We start from the raw sequence: 11545 nt of genomic DNA, 5'->3' as shown, positions 1-11545 counted from the left end.
GAAAAGGTGAAGCTACACTTTCCTAGTTAGAGTTCAGAGGGTAGCATGCTTAGCAGTGACTCTGTAAACTAATGTGTCAAAGGTGGGGTGTCTGTAAGTGCCTATTAATGGGTAGCTGTTGCTCTCATCTTCTTTTTGCATGTTCAGGTGCATCGTGTTTCTTTCTAACTGCTTCCTCAGAGTGTGACACAGGATTTGTCATTATTATTCAAGTCTCCAGCCTTTCTAGATGAAGGAACACCTGCTGTCCTCGTCAAATGGGTATCATGAACTACTTACCATGCCATTTGTAAAAGGTGCTACTGACCAATAGCCATATTATGTTTCAGAAATGTCAATGTCCTTAAAGAGGGTCTCCAATCTGAGAGGTACTAGCTTTTCATATCAAAAAGGATACTGTGGGCCATCAATTGTGCCATTTGTACCATAAGACACCAACCCAGAAATTCCTGTGTTCCAAATGTCACTTTTGTTAAGGGATTATGCCCTTAGTTAACCTTTCAATGAAGAAGGAACATGAAGTAGCTCAGAAGAGGCTAAGGCATCCTTGCTCCAGAAACTGTGAGAAAACTCCCACGAGGGTCAAACTCCAGGCTTCCAAACGGGCTGCAACTTACAGCTTACAGCCAAATCCATACCCAGAGCCAGTGGTGGTGACAAGTACCCTATGGGCTCCCACTCAAATGATCATCAGTTTATCATATCTGAAGCAGGAGGGAGAGGGCTAAAAAGGGAGAACAAACGTAGAGATGGGAGGATGCTGGAAGAAAACATAAATAAATAGTAAGGCAAGTGATGGCTAACTTCTATTGAGTTTTATATGTTAAACCAGGACAAAAACTGGGCAATGAAAGAGATGGCTCCCCTTGTCTTGGATTCTCAGCGTTTATGAATGAAAGTGCTCCATATCCCGGTGGCTCTCCCTTCAAAAGGCCTCATCCATTACTGGGATAATGATTTTCTGTCTGGACAACAACACTGCCAAAGGCCTATTACAGAGGCAACGTAAAGTTAAAAAGACATTATGAAGAAAACTGTGGTTCAGGCCGACTTTTGCTAGCTTTTTTCCAGAGTTGATTGCCTGGTGCCGACATGTGTTTATTACACTTAATAATGTTTACATAATTCTTCCTTGAGCTCATTAGAACTGTCAGATCAAAAGTAAATGTGCTCCCCTCTCTGTTTATGTCTAAAGACTTTACAGTCAATAAAGAAAGATGAACGACATCCAGGGCATACTCAATCTGCTCCTGAGCATTACAAGAGGTTAAGTTAAGCTTTGTGTTGGGCAGCTCCTGGGTTCAGGAAGGCACAGGGCAATGGGCTGACTTTTTTCTACTTCCTCTTCTTGGCCAGTCAGTTTCCAACTTTGCTATGCTTGTGAAACCCTCTTTCCCAGCGTGCTGAAATATCCCCAGGCAGCTCCAGATCTCAGAGATTCAGATTCAGTAGCTGCTGGGTAGAGTTAGCGATTCTGCTTTCTATGGAGCTCACAGGTGATATTTGGCAGACAAAGTACCGATTTCAATCACAATGATTTCCTTTGTTGGGTCGGGGGTTACCCACTTGGCAAATCTGGGATGTCCTAGCCTGTGGCATCAACAGCAGTAATGACTGTAGGCAGCACAGTGGCCTGGCTGCAGCTGTCCGAGGCAGCTCAAAGAAAAACCCACTGGCCAGCTTGCAGCTGGTTGTAAAGAGCCAGCGTGGGGAGGCGGGGCCTAGAGTCCGGGGGCGGGGCCTGGCGCTCGGGGGCGGGGCACAGCTGCCCGGGCTCCCGCTGGTGGCTGGTGGTGGCGGCGGCAGGGGCTGAGGGCACAGCCAGCGGGCGGCGCGCCGTGGACTCCCAGCAGCCCGCGAAAGGTAAAGCCAGGAGCGCGCTCGCGAGCCTCTTGCCCGGTGGCTGCAGTGCCAACCCGAAGGGTCCCGGGCCATAAAAGCCGTGTTTGTGTGCCTGGGCATCTGTGTGGCATCCGGGCAGCGGCTGCCCAGCGGGGGTTTGGCGTGCGTGGCTCTGGGTCCAGGGCTGGGGGAGTGGGGTAGCTGCTGATTCCCCAGCCAGGCTAGACTGTCCTGACTCAGAGGCAACTTTGCGCGGCGGTCCTCTTCCAAGTTCCCTTTATTGCCATTGTCTTAGCGCCTCCAGTCTCACCAGCTCTCCCCGGACTCCAGCTTTGTTCTCCGCGGTCTCCAAGGGTGTGAACCTGAGAGACGCATGCAAGTTGCACCTGCTGGCCCATTGGGTCTGTCCTGGCTGAGTCTACATCCCTGAGGGGTCCAGTGCTGTCCAAAGCTCACCAAGGCAGATTCCTTGGGATGTAATGCCTACCGGAGCAGTGATGATCTCTCCTTGAGAGTCTGCACAGGGAGTCCAGGTGTAGCACCTCTGGGTTGTACTGATTTAGGGAGTGAGAGGGGTCGAGAAAAAGTTTGGGGCATAGTCTGGGCCAAGAGAACTGGTAGCATGAGTTGGAGCGAATGTAAAACGCTAGAGGGTGAGCAGAGAGAGCAGGACCAGGACGGAGCCCTGGAGGCTGTGTAGCTCTGAGCTTGGATCTGTGGCCAATAAGGGTGCTTGGCCTCAGCTTGCAAGGTGACTGGCTATAAAGGAGGTGTAAATGGAGGGAGGAACCAGGACTGCATTAGCACTCTGCCTCTGAATATTTTGGAAGAACAATGCAAGGGATAACCTAGTTCCTAGAGCTGGAAATAGGGCTGAAGTACGTTGTGAGGGACAAGTTTTACCTAGCACTAGAATTGGCTTTGAAAGCGAACAGGTGATGGTGACAGAAGATGCATATGTGCCAGTGCCCGTGCCCGTGCCCGTGCCCGTGCCCGTGCGTGTGCGTGTGCGTGTGCGTGTGCGTGTGCGTGTGTGTGTGTGTGTGTGTGTGTGTGTGAGTGTGTGTGGGCCATTTGTGAGAGTGTGGTCACACACAGCAAGTAGCGATGCTATGGAGGTGGACCACAGGAGTACCCTCTCTCTGCCTCCTTCGCGATTTTGACAGCTTTTGAATTTTGAGCCATTCTCCTCCTGGCTCTGACAGGGGAGAGGCAAAGTGAAGGTTTTAGAGTAGAGCAGACAAAAAGACATGCTGTCTGTGTGTACTTGTGAGTAGACCAGGTCCTTCACCTGCCGGCTCTCAAGAGAACGCTGACAGGAGAGGAGGAAGACAGGCGCCCAGGGGAGAGGAGAACTGGGATTTGGAGAATCTTGATTGATAGGCTGAAGAATTATGAACTGACTTTTAAAAGGACATCAGAGAAAAAATAAGAATGAAGTCAAAATTGCAGTGGCTATGGCAAAATAAACTTGATCATTTCCAAAGGTGTTTTAAAGCGTGGTGTTAAAGTAAGTCTGAAATCCTCTTTAGAGTTTATGACTGGTTTTAGGCAATCCCTCTGACACATCTTTTCTGCACCTATCCCGAAAAACCTATGAGTGCCAGGAAGAAGTAAAAGTCATATACGAAAATAAAGCGCAGCTAACTGAAGTTTAAATGAAGCTTTGAGCAGGATTAAATGGCTTGTGTAACTGCTGAGTGTTGTTAAAGTACTGTCAGGGTTATAAAATAGCCAGACAAAAATAAAGGAAAAAAATAATTGTAGCAAGAAAATGAAGGCTTTCCAAGAACTTCAGTAATGAACACATAACAATTGATGGTATGATGCAGTAATTATTTTCGTATTTACGCCATTAACGATTGTAATTTAACGTTAATGTCCTGGTATTTTATTTCCTCTCATTTGCAGACAAAAGCACATCTGAGACACCATCAGGGAGTAATTTGGTAATATAAAGCATGAATAGAAAACACTAAACCATGCTCAGAACTCTGACAACATAAAGCGTGAAACAAAATAACCTCATTTGCTGTTTATTATCTGCCTTTAGAATTCTGTTTACCGTCATTTGCATAAGTGAATAGCTAAATTGTATAGTATATCCCGTTTTCAAGGGAAAAAAAAGATACTTGACACTTATACCAAGGGGGTACAAACCTTAGAAGATTATCCTTCCAGTAGGAATGAAGAAATCGAAAACTTCATGAGATATGAAGCTTCCTGAAAATAATGGGAACATAGATTAGGCCAACCTTAATCATCACTGTTTTATTTACCTTTATTCAGGTTGTTTACTGCAGTATGCATATAAGTTGTAGATGGACAGACTCTATTCCCCTATTCTAGCTAATCTTAGGTAAACCAAACAAAATATTAAGCAGCACATATTGTAGCATGAAGCGATTGTGTTGGGTCTGCAAAACTCCTTTCTGCTGTTCAGAGTTTCCAAGGACAGATCATCTGGAGGCAAAGACAGATGATTTTTGTAAAAAACCCAAGTCAAAATTCAGCAGTCATTTAAGTTATTAACATCTCAAGAAAAAAAAATCATCATTCAGCCATCTTAAAATTGATTGTGAATTATCTTAACCTTGGAATATTTGTTAAAACTGCCTTTACTCACATGATAAAGAGAACAATTAATAACTGTATTAAAAGGCCTCTGAAGTACATGCCAGAAAAACAGCTGAGCCACACATGTGGTGGTTGGGAGTGATCAGTCAATCACATGAATGTTTTTTAAAGGGTCCATTTATCTGTGCCAGGCATACACAACAGTGTAGTGACTGAAAGGGCTTTTTCTTCCCCCCATGCAAGCAGGCACGTCTTGGGTGAGACAACACTGCAAATTCAGCTTTACCTGGGAGTAGACTCCCTGCGAGGGCAAGGGCCTCCTATGTGCATTTCTGAACAGAGAAATATTAAAAGACTACATCATGGAGATGGTGATGTGTAAGACTGGAGCAGTTTCTTACTAGTTTACTGTTCACAAACTTGGGGGTGCACTCGTATGGATAAAGAACCCTCTGGGTCAGTGTTCTGTCGCTGCATTTACCATCTCACACCAGCTCTTTGGTGCTGTTACTTTTACACTTTCTGTGTTTTACACGGTGACAATTTCTCTGTATTCTCGTTATTCTTCATAGCAGGCCTACAGGAGTTCTTTAGTGTTCTTAAAGGCACAAACCTGATTTTTGTCATTTCAGTGATCCTTGATACATTCCTCCATCCAGTGATCATTGTTAAAAGCTAGGTGTTGAGCTAGGTACTATGGATTTAGGGCTGAGTTGGACTCAGTCGCAGTACTTAGAAGTGGGTTCTGTAATCTATATTAAGTACAGCCTGCAGTTTTTAAAGACAACAGAGATAGTTATGTGGATAAACAATCACAGTTGAAAAGCTTCCTGGAACTCTGCAACGCAATGGATTGAGTTCTGCCCCCTGTCACCCAAACAGCTCACCTGTGTAAGGACTGTCCTGATCCCTGCCTTATCATACTTTGCTGTCCATCAGCACCATGCAGGGTTCTACATCTACCACCCACAGAGTCAGCTTCTGCTGAGATCTGCATTGACTGTTGGGAGCTACTGAGATGATAAAATGTTGCCTTTCCTTGGAGGCATGCTTGGGACTGTTCCTTCATCCTGTCTTGAGTAATTCTCTCCCCTGCCCTCTGATCTCTTTCCACCTGTATAAGATGGCCTGTTTTGTCACCCTGCATGTTCCCCATAGTGATCTTCGCATTACCATGGGTAGGGCTACCTAACGATACTGACTAAAACTTGAGGAACTATGGGCCAAATGAAGTCATTTCACTTCTAAGTTGATGTTTCTCAGTATTTTGTCATAGTGACAAAAGGCTGACTCACAAAGCTCACTTTTGTCTTTTATAGAAATGACATTAGATGAGTTTTGTCACTTTAAAATGAGATTAACATAATCATAGTGGTGGATGAACTGCTTTTTTCTCTCTAGGTAAACAGAGTACATTTGGCCAAAAACCTAATTTTAAAATATAATTAAGAGACTGTTAAATGACTATTACATGTTGGCATACAGATTTTTTTTTTTTTTTTTGGACAGAGTAGAAACAAATGATTTGTGGAATGCCATCCCTTTCTGTAACTGTTACTTTACTCATTGTTGGGACAAAAGCAAGTGAAGGGAGGAGGGGTGTATTTGGCTCACAGTTGAAAGGTAGCAAGGAATCAATGGCTGTAGGCACACAGCGTTGTCAGTCTCACTGTAGCCAGAGTCAGGAAGCAGAGAGAGATAAATACTGGTGCTCAGCTGGCTTTCTCCTCAGACAATCAAGATCCCAGACCATGGAATAGTGCCACCTACATTGAGGGTGGTGCTCCTACCTCAAGTATTGTAATCTAGAAAATTCTCAGAGATAGGACCAGACTTTGCTCGAGACTATCACATCAACAACACTCACTGCCAGAGTGTCTTATGTAGCAGGTCCTGTTCTTTGGCAACAAGCACCCTGAGAACACTTTACCTGTGTGAGGTATCTGTGATGTAAAGACTTTTATTGCATGTGAGCAACAGATACCATTGGGATAACCACACAAACAAGTGTCCTGTGACATCACTGCAGCACAGCTATAAGAGAGTTCTAGGCCAGCTTCCTAGAGTCACAGGTCACTGGAACCACAAGGCGTGTGGTCCTCTGTAAGGACCTCCATGCCCTCTGGCTTTGCCTCTGCACAGCACTGGGATACCTGTCTCCTCCTGATCATCCTTCTTCTATCCCTTCTCTGTTCCTTCTTCCTTTCCTTCCCCAATGTTCCCCCTTTTTTCTCCTCATACCTTTAAACACTCGTATATCTCTACCTTTCCCACTGTTCTTTTCCCCTCTTCTTTTCATTTTCTTTTTTCACCATCCTTCTTAGAGCAGAACAAACTACCAACCAGCCAAACTCGGAGCAGACAGACCCAGACAGGACAGATGTTTGTCCTGGCCCTTTAGCCTCTCAGTACCTCTCCACCACAGTGTCTGTGTTTCTTCTACAGTTGGGGGTCTTCGTCAGTACTACTTCTACCTTATAGCTAACAAATTAAAATTATTTTCTTTTCCCTCTTTTGTTAATTAATAATGGATAGGAGGTAGAACAAAAAAGAAAATGACATTGATGGATATGTCAAAGCAAGGCTTTAGTAACTATTTGTAGTCATGACCTGCTTTCCAAGAAAGCTTCATAGGACTCCATGTTTGTACAAATCAAGCTACAAATCAAACAGTTACTCATAATAAACCATTAAGGAATTTATTTTAAATAAATCCCTTTGTACATATATAACTTTGCCACCTATTAAAGATGAAAACATTTTCACACTGACTAGGTGATTATTTAAAATTTTATTTTTACATAAAAACTAGATCTTGGGGGTGGGCTATTTGATACTGCAGGACACGGACTCTTCAGTGTTGTGCAGAGTTAACTGATGCTTTGATTTTATGCTCATCAGTGCTGAAAAGATTCCTTCACATAAATATATGGAACAAACTGTCAGATTTATGTTTAAGGCCATTTTAAAAATTGGAAAACTTGTTATGGTTCTGAGACAAAATTCACTGAAGATCTTTCATGAAACTACAACCAGAAAGTCCTGCAGAAATTTTGTTTGTATGCGCATACATACATGAATAGTTTTGTATAGTCGTGTATGTCCAGGTTGGTGTACTTGTATGCATGTGGAAATGGAGGCCAAAGGTCACCATTGGATATCTTTCTCTGTATGTTGTCTTCCTTTATTTTTAGACAGGGTCTTTTTAAACCTGGGGCTTATTGGTTCAGCTACCCTGCCTAGCCAATGAGCTTTAAAGATCTACCTGTCTCTCCCTCCCTTTTCCCCTACCACTGGGGTAACAAGTACCTGACTGTTTGTACATGGACAGTGGAGATCTAAACTTCAGGTCCTAATGCTTGCATGTGTGTTCTTTGCTGAGGCAACTTATCCAAACCCTCAACAACTATTATAAAATCAAATCTTCTAATGCAATATGGTACAAAGTTATATTAAATGTTGATGTTTATATGGTAAGAAACATAGTAAGAAAATATGAAGGGGGCTTTACCCCATGTTATTAAAACATCATGCTTCCTTAAGAACAGACAACTTGATGTTTATAAATATAGTGAAGACACAGCAATTCCTAATGTATATAGTTTCTCATTTGAGCTGAGCTGTTTCAACAGCACTCATTCTTGCCACATGGTATAATGGATGCAAAGTGCATAAGTCATGTGTTCAGTGCCAAGACTATGGTGAAGTCTCACGAAGCAACAGGGTGAGTGCTGTCAGACATACATTGGGTCTATCGTACATTTTGTATTGCTAAGCATTCAGAAACCTCTTACTGTTGCCAATTTTTGTGACTCCCTCCCAGTTATGTGACCCTCCTATAGGGTCACAGCCCATAGCTTAAGGAACTGTGTTCTAAAGTGATTTTCCTCCGGTTGGCAGTTTTCACAGTCAGGTAACAAGCCAGGCAAAAAGCAACATGCTGGGTTCACCTGCCATTTGGAAAATACATGTTCATCTTCACAGAGATGGTTAAAATTGAATAATGACTTGGATGGTGCTAAATAATGACTGTTGAATGCTGGCTGTATTCCAGATTCTGAGGTAGAAGACCCAGACCTGCTATTTATCATTCACCCTTAGGTGACCTGTATTGTACAAAAGTTGATGAAGACTGAACAGGTTAACTGACATGAGCCATGGTTGCAGAGCTAAGAGGATGTGAGTTCAGCTGTTCTTGATTCTGTTCTTCAGCATAGGCTCCTCTTCAAAGATCCCAGTTCCTACAATGGAGACTAATGTGTAGATGGTCTTGGAGAGTCCAGAAGCTGCAGTGGCTCTATTAGTGTGGGCACACATCAAAGAAATGACAGATGGTGATAATGTCACTCACTGGTACTATAAGCTCAAGTTCCATGGTGCTCAGTTGAGACGGGTATATCTGAAAGCTGGGATTTTTGCAGGAAAACATGATACAGAAAGATCGCTATTGACTCTCTGGTATGATTACTTAAAACACCTGAAAACCAGCAGAATTTTCCAATTGGGATGACATCAGCACCTGTGGCTATGTGATATCCCTACAAATGCTTTTCTTTCTTTTTCTTCTTTCTTTCTTTCTTTCTTTCTTTCTTTCTTTCTTTCTTTCTTTCTTTCCTTCTTTCTTTCTTTTTTTCTCTCTCTCTTTCTTTCCTCCTTTCTTTCTTTCTTTCTTTCTTTCTTTCTTTCTTTCTTTCTTTCTTTCTTTTTTTGAAGACAATCCACTGTATAGGTTTGGAGAATAAATATTTATGTATTTTGTTCCTTGAGAGACTGAATGATAGATAACAGTGAGTCTGGCCTGGAAAGAAAAGTGATGGTTCTGAGTAGGAGATATGAGCAGGGACATGAACAAGGTAATAATTCTACTAACCTAGGCAAAAGTAGTGATATAATCCTGTGTTCCTTTACAGTGGCAAAGCAGCCTGATCCTGCTCACAAGGAGGGCTTGCAATGAAAGAGGAGAGTAGACAAGGGCCCTGAATCTTACTTCCAAAGGAATCCTACTTTTAAATAAATAATGATCCTAGTTTGAGTCACAGAAAAGGCCAGGAAGGAAAGGACATGTTTACAGCCCATTTGCTTCCTGAATAACAGTTTCATGTATACTGTTGCCTGACATGTACTCAACTGACTTTATTAAAGTGATCATCTCTTGATGACAAAAGCTCCTTTGACTCTTCCTGAGAGCCTTTTACCATAGCCACACTGTATCCTCAAGGCTCTTCCTGAGTTGGGCTTCTGTTAACTCTCTGACCCAATTTCATACATACATACATTCATACATATCTGTGTGTGTATGTATGTATGTATGTATGTATGCGATCGTTAGGAGTGACCGAATGGAATAGTGAATTTTTGTTTAGTAAGCCATGGTGTATGTAAGGTCTTTAAATGGTTTTTTATCAAGTATGAACAGGTGGGCGAGATTTAATGAAGAAATTAGGATTAGAGAAAAGAGGGGCAAGGATGTGATTGATGAGGAACTGGGAAATAATGTATCAAAATTGATGGATGCCCATTTACATTCATCATTGCTGGTCTATTTATCAGGTCCATGAGTCTGTATTGATTGTCTACTTGAACCAGGTATCGGTCCAAAGGTTGGCTGTTAAAGAGAGAATAAGAGGCAAATTCATTGGTCATGTGAGTCTGACAGTCTATTAGCAAATAGATTACAATGGTCTTAACAAATAGAACGATAATTTGAAATAGCAGGGAATTTTAGGATGAAAACATCACCATGTAGTTTATGTCCCATCACATGTATTAGAATTTTTAGTTGAATGAATGAATGGGCTTTTTTTTTTTAAGGCAAAGTCCTTCTCTATAGTTCAGGCTTGCTTAAAGCTCTTTTTCCTCCTTCTTCAACCTCCCAAGTGTTGGGATTATAGGTGTGTGTCACCATGCTGGGATCAAAGAATGGTTCGTGAGTGAGCCAGGGAACTTGTAAAGTACAGTGCAACTTACTGGCTGGTCCTGTACAAGTTCACTCAGATAACACATATAAGTACAGTTTGTACAGTCCTGTCTTGAGTGCACACATGATCATTCCTAATAATTTTCTGTTAGTAGAATAAGTCTTAATTTAAATAAGAAATATTCAATAATTTAAAAAATATTGTAAAATACAATTGACAGGGGAAGACCCCCAAGTCAGTGGCTTGCCCTGTATTTAATTTTATACTATTCTAGTTTACTTTATTTTGCTATCTAAAAGCAGCTTGAGGATGAAATGGTTTATTTCAATTTACACTTTTGAGTTACAGTCTATCATTGAAGAAAGTCAGTCCAGGAACTGAAGCAGAAATCATGGAGGAACACTGTTTAGTGACTGAACACACTTTCTGGCTCAGGTTTAGGTAGCTTTCTTTCAGCCTAAACCCACCTGCCTAGAGCTGGCACTGCCCATAGTGGGCTGGGCCTACTGTATCAGTTAGCAATCTATATCATCTCCCATAGCCATGACTCAGGCCAATCTGATGCAGACAATTCTTCAATTACTGTTTTCTTTTAGTTTGTAACAAGTTGATAAACACTAACCAGAATATAAAATATATTAAATGTTTCACTGTTACAATATTCATTAAAGTTAGCTTTTGACTAATGAAGAAGTCAGGCAGGGGAAGGTGGCTTTCTTTCTGCCTTACAAACATAGAACATTTAGCATCACACCAGCAATGACAGTGTTAAACTGAAGTCCTTCCAGTTCCATGAGATCAGCCCATTAGTGTGTTGTCTTAGCACCAAATTTTCTTCCTATGTATTCTGTTTCTATTTATTTGTTCTAACAGCAATAAATATAAATAGATCCCAATTCACTACGGTTGACTTAAAAGTACCAACAATTAACAACATCATACCTCACACAAAGACAGAAATAATGACTGGGATCAATGAGGCAGTCCAAATCAGATCCCATCTTAAGGGAAGCTGGTGACTGTGGGCCCGAGTTATTTTTATAACATTAATGTAGCAAATAAAGCAAGCTTAGTGCTTCAAACACTAAACAGTACTTATTTCTAAGTCAGGCTTGTCTGGATGCTCTGGATAGAGTTTTATCAAGCAAGAAAGGGGTCACCAGCATACACTTTAAGGGAAAAATGATTTGTGTGTGTGTGTGTGTGTG

The 11545-nt window shown here is 42.0% G+C and overlaps 1 protein-coding gene across 3 annotated transcripts in view; it reads left to right on the top strand.

Moving 5' to 3' along the window:
• Positions 1–1762: 1762 nt before the first annotated feature.
• Positions 1763–11545, top strand: part of Rarb (retinoic acid receptor beta) — a 632162-nt gene continuing 622379 nt past the window's right edge. The window contains exon 1 of one of the 3 annotated variants that reach the window (XM_031361094.1): positions 1763–1863. The gene's annotated coding sequence lies outside the window, so the exon portion shown is untranslated. The remainder of the gene's footprint in view (positions 1864–11545) is intronic. The other 2 variants (XM_031361095.1, XM_031361096.1) reach the window with 2 other exon arrangements.

Source organism: Mastomys coucha, unplaced genomic scaffold, assembly GCF_008632895.1.
Source record: "Mastomys coucha isolate ucsf_1 unplaced genomic scaffold, UCSF_Mcou_1 pScaffold9, whole genome shotgun sequence".
Classification (NCBI taxonomy): domain Eukaryota; kingdom Metazoa; phylum Chordata; class Mammalia; order Rodentia; family Muridae; genus Mastomys; species Mastomys coucha.
The sequence above is the reverse complement of the archived record's forward strand: the minus strand, read 5'-3'. Positions and strand labels throughout refer to the sequence as shown.